A 6000-nucleotide genomic window follows, 5' to 3' on the forward strand; every position below is an offset into this window, starting at 1 on the left:
GAGAACCCACCAGAAGGCACCATCTTCCTCTCAGGCTGAGGAAAGTCCAGAACCAGGAACCTGGTGGGGTGCATTGTATCTCCGCGCACGGAAAGGCTGTTGCCCTAGGCTGTGTCTCAGTGAATGCTGACACTGGACTGCTGTGTTCTGATGGGCTGTTCTTGTCTGATGGACCAAAAAGCAAGCGAGAAGTCTGAGGGTGGTCCCTGTAGAACATAGTAGACACTCTGTGTCAGTCATCCTGGGGAAAGACTGGTCTTGAGATAGGAAATGAGGATTAGAGAGCTGGGCCCGGGTGGTAGCTGGGCTAGGCCCATGTGGGGGCTATACACAAAGCCCCCCCAGGGGAGGAAGAGAGCTCCTTCTTCCCATGAAGACCACCTGGAAGCCAGTTGGGGTGCCTGGATGAGAGAGCCCCAAGGCAGACTCACCAGGAAACTCTAAAGTAGCCACATCTAGTCAGCTTATGAGTTATCTATGCTGTGCCTCTTCTCCTTTTTGGTCTCTGGCTCTTCAGGACAGTATGGCTTCTGTCATGGTGTAAGACTTTAAGGGAAGCCTGTCTCATATTTGAAATGCAATGCAAAAGGGGCAGCAGCCTGAGGGCAAGGATGGCTGCACAGTTCCATGACACACCTGCTTAACAGAACCCAGACCCCCAAACTTTAAACTCAGACCCCACACAGTTCAGGAAGGCTGAAAGCCTAGGTGGAGAGGGGACCCAAGATGAACAGCTCATACAATTGACAGGTAGATGGGGAATTTGTGGGAAGGCATGGTTTCACTGGCAGGTGTAGACCATCGAGGTCCAGCTACACAGGCTAGTGATGAATGACAGAGATAGACAAGAGTGATGATGTACAGGTGAATAGTTGATGGACAGATAGATTCCAGATAGACAGATAGGCTGACAGACAGACAGATGATGGTTAGGTCAATAGATGATAGATAAACAGATGATGGGTAGGGAGATGGATAGATGGATAGTAGATGATGGGTAGGTAAATAGATGATGGATGGATGAATAGACAGGTAACAGACTGAGGTACAGGAAGGACAAATGTATGGATGGAGCTATAAGTATAGAGTGGATGGATGGACAGATAATGAATAGGTAGACTGATGATGGTTAGATAAAATGCTAAATAGATGATAGAGACAGAAACATAAGATGGATGGATGGATGGATATATAAACATGGGATGGATGGATAAATAGGATGATAGAAAATTGGAGGGGAAAATTTCTTTTAATCTTCCTAAAATATGGACAAAGGGCAAAGCAAGGGCAGTAAACCACGAAAAGCATAAGAACACAGAATGTAAATGACTCATTTTTGTTCTTCAAGGATTTTGACAGGCAAAGGTCAAGAGTTCCTGGTTTCCCTTTTCTACATGTACTTGATGGGGACATTTCACACAGCTTTGCCCAACTGTAGCCAGGAGTCAAACTTGACATACATAGAACCCAAAGAACTAGAGAGCGTGCCATTTCTGGCTCCATGTCACACAACAGAAGAACGTGCAGCGATGAGGAAGATGTCGTCCACTGCCACCCTCCAACTTCTCCCACCCACTCTGTTTCCTCCCATGGTGGCTCCTCATCCCTCACTTTCTAGGTACAGACACATGGTTATAGTATTTTGCCTACTTACAGTGTAGCAGCTCCAACAATATTCTGAAGAATGGGGCTATGTAGGGCACAAGGCCCTGTGCAGGGCCAACTACTTTCATTTAACAACAGCACAAGCTCCCCATAAATGAGAACACCAAATAGATTCTGGAGGCTAATGGGACAAAATGGAGCCAGGAGGGGACTCTGAGAGTCCTAATGCCGTGTGAAGGAGCTTCATGGTGGGCCAATCCCATATGCAATGAGCATTTATAAAACTGATTGTCTACTATTACCTAGAAACAAAGAGAAATTATTTGCAATTATTCTATACTGAAAAATAGCAAGTTTGGGAAGTTTTTTTTTACTCCCCCACTCCATTTCCCATTAATAGCTATAAGGAAGAACAATACCCCTCTGATTTGGAGTAATGCAATATATCAGAACATGCTTTACAGCTGCAGAGGAGGTGGGCGAGAAGGATCTACCTTTAAAGAACTCCAATTAAAGTAATTACCATTGTTACAGAAATTACTGTTTTTAAAAGACTGAAGTCCTCCATTGGAGAACTCTTAGGAAAGGGGGAAAAAAAATAAAAGCCACATGACCAGCTTGATTAGGGAGAACAAAAGCCAAGCATTGTGGAACCCAAGTGCTTAACTCCTCCCGGGCTCTGCTCTTTTGTGGGCAGCCTGCATTACTGAAAGCCTGTCATATTTCCTGAAGTTTTCAGAGGCTGTCAGCCATGCACCCGTGGTGGGAGGGGCAAGCACGTGAGCAGAGCTGCACACGAAACCAACACCGATCACTTGAGGCTGTCTTTCTTCCCGGGAATCCCTCTCCAGACAAGGGCTCCTGATGCTTCAATCCTCATTATGCATCTAAGAGTGGATGGCCCACTGCGGGGAACCAGGGTTCTGAGAATCCACACTCATGTGCAAAAATCACAGGCGGATGAAGATGCGACCTAAGGCAAGGAGGCTCCACGTAGGATTAGGGCTACCAGAAGCCGGGTGGCCGGGCAATTGGGCTAATCTTTGTGCTCTGGTCCTGTTAGCAAGAGCTGGTTGGTGGCTTGGTGTTGGTGGAGGCTTTCTCAAGTGGGAGGGAAAAGACCAGTTTTTCAATCTTCAGTGAGCTACAGATGGATGGTTTTTTGGTTTGTTTTTGGTAAAGTACTCTAAAAATTTATTTCTAGGAAAGTGAAGTTAATAAAACAAAGGAACACAAGCCCCACTATTTTATGATTAGGTTCAAGATATAGAAATTACTCAAATTGCTATAAAGATATCTGAAAGCTTGCTGTTCATTTCTGTCCTTACCTCATTATTGATGGGTGAGAAGTCTTCTTCCAAATGGCCCCACTCCAAGGTCACATTTTGAGCAGCTCTGGTCTAGGACAGCATATTCCTGAGGAGGTCACCAGAATACTCTTTACCCAAGATGATTACAGGAAAATGGGTCTTATGTCAAACAAGATATGAAAGAGGATACATTTTTTTTTTTGGACATGCAGGCTGCTATTGGTGGCATATTATAGATTCTGAGAAATCCTGTTTCAAAAAAAAATGCTTCCCTTTACTGAGGTGTTTCCCAAATTTATCTGATTCTTTTTCACTTCTCTCTCTTTTCTTTTTTCTTTTTACTGTATTTCATAGGGCTATCGACAGAATCTGGGGCCTCAAGTGTATCAGGTAAGCTCTACCACTGAGCTAAACCCCAGACTTCATTTATTTTTACATAACACTTGAAATATTCTCTAATCTACATTCTACCAGTCAAGTGCTAAAAAATGGTCGCCTGAGGTCTGGGCTCATGGGATCTGCCCAGACTGTCAGAAGGAGGTCAGTAATGCTGGCCGCAAAGCGGAAAATCCCCCAGGGTTAGCTGGGCTTTATCAGCCGGGATCTGCTGCCAAATGGTGACACCTGGACCCTAAGCAGACCACCCTGTACAGTGCAGGGCGCTGCTTCTGGTGGGATTCAGGTTCCCAGAGTTGAGTGGCAGTCACTAAGATCTCCAGCTGTTAGTGCTCTGCGTTTTGGCACCTGCCTGGCACCTAGGGCTAAGATGGCATTTAGGGAAAGACAAGAGAAACTTAAATCCATTGAAAGAAGACTCCAAGTTGCACGAGGGAGCTTCAGGGCACCAACTAGAGCAACCCTGCTGTCCTTCCCTGGTTCACTCAAGCTAGGCCCCAGAATGGATTTACCTAATCAGCAAACATCCCAGGTAACTGGTTTCCTTCACAGGAGGCTTTCGAATACTGCTTAGAGCCTCCCGACTCCCTTCTGATGGAACAATATCTATAGAACAATTTCTGCACCAGGTACCCCAAGTGCCACTCATGGGAGGTGGGTACAATAAGACGTCTGCGTGTGCCAGGGCACAGCGCACTGTTTCAGCAGTCACACAGGCAACTGGCTACAAGTCGTGCTAGAAAAACGTACTTAAAAAAAAAAGACTTAGATTTTCTGTGGTTAACACCCTTCAGATTATTTGACAGAGTAGACCTGCAAAAAGCAAAAATCCCGAGTCATTCCTGCCTCTTCTCTCACTCCACTCCATCCAAGGACAACACGTTTTAATTCTGTCTTCAAAATATATTCAGATTTCAGTTCTTTGCCCCTTCACTGCTAGGGGCCTGTCTGAGCCACCACTGATGCTCCTCTGTTAACAGCCAAGAACCCCAGATGCCTCTCCTGCTGCCACTGACCTCCTCACCCCCACGTCTTTTCATCCAGTAGCAGGGGGATTGTGAGAGAAATCACTCTGTTGCTTTGCTCAAAAGCCTCCCATTTCTCTTACATTAAAGCCAAGTTCTAGCAAATTCATGATCCTGGTACAGTTTCTGTACCAGGTACCCCAAGTGCCACTCACAGGGAGGTGGGTACAATAAGAGGTCTGCATGTGCCAGGGCCATGGTACACTGGCAGTGGTCATGCATGTAACTGACCCCAGATGTTGGAGTTTGGCTCCTGTGTCCCACCTGCCCCTGCCCACTTCCGGCCCCTTGCAGTCTTGGCTCAGCCTGGCTGGTGTTGCCCTCCTGCCTCAGAATGGGTGCATTTTCCTTCCTTCTGCCCTAGAGAGTCTTCTCTGAGTATCTACAGGGCTTGCTGCTCAGCTCCTTCCAGGCTATTCCCCAAGGAGACTTCACAGGGTGGTCTTCCAGGAGAGTTCACCCAGCTCCTTCCTTCCCTCCCCCAGGCTTTGGTTATTCTGCAGCCCTCTGATTCTGACAGTCCCCAAGGGCTCTGCCTTGTGTGCTTCCTGCCTGGGATGGTGCACTGGAGAGCCTGGGGCTTTCCCGTTCCCACACTACTGTGCTCCAGTGCTGAGAAACTGCCTGACACAAAGCAAATGCTCAGTGCGTGCTCACTGAAGGGAGAAAGAAAGGGAAGCAAGAAGGAAATGCAGGGCGCTCATTCTTTCCTTCCGATAACCTAGAAAAACATCCAAGCTGATCATGTACGATGCTTGCTTACCTTCCGACTAAAACATAGACTTTTGGTACTTCCTCGGCAGGGAAGGATGGCTTCCCCTCATTTTTCATTTAGCCAGTGTACAGCAGAGCCACTGTTGGTCAGTGGTTCAACTTTCAGTGACCTTTGGCATCATCCTCATTGGAAAATGGGGATGCATTTTAACTCTTGAGATAGACATTGCCCAGGGTGAAGAGCAGAGCAAGGTTGGAGGTCCAGTCTTCCCTCTGGAATGCCACTTCTTTAGGAGGCTCTTTGGCATAACCAATGACACATCTCCTACATAATTCACTGCCCCCACTTGCTCACAGCAGGGTAATGCATAGGTCCTGGGTCTACCAACAGCCTGACAGATTAGGTGCATGTAGAGTTGAAGATCCCAGGAAAGCCGTCTTTGTATGATATTGGAGTCTCTATGCCCTGAAGGAGGCCTCTCTGCAGCTGAGGAGCTGGCTACAATCCCTCAGAATGAGCTGCTCTTCCCCATCTCAGGGGCAAACGCTGCAGATGTGTCAGCATGCTTAGAACAAGAACCTTAAGCAACTAAGGTATTTGGGGGGACATCCAGGTTCATCACTTTTTCCTTCCTGCATTTCTTTGTTTTCCCTCATGTATTCATTCAACATTAAATGCTACTGAACACTCACCTTGATTAGAGAGAGAAATTTGCAACGGATCTTTCTTTTCATACTTCTGTCTTCTGCACCATTTTTTTTTCCTTTCCCTTTGAGCTCTCTACCTAAGGCTGTTCCATGGGGTTGAACTCGGGGCCTTGACAGCAAGAAAGGTTGCTGGCCCCTGTGCAGATGGCCAACACAAATGGTCTCCTTGGGGAAGGTATAACCCTCAAAAGGCCCAGCTAAATCTGCTGGTTGTCTTGGACATTCTGTAATTCTCTGTGCAT

This window comes from Marmota marmota, unplaced genomic scaffold, assembly GCF_001458135.2.
Source record: "Marmota marmota marmota unplaced genomic scaffold, marMar, whole genome shotgun sequence".
Lineage (NCBI taxonomy): Eukaryota > Metazoa > Chordata > Mammalia > Rodentia > Sciuridae > Marmota > Marmota marmota.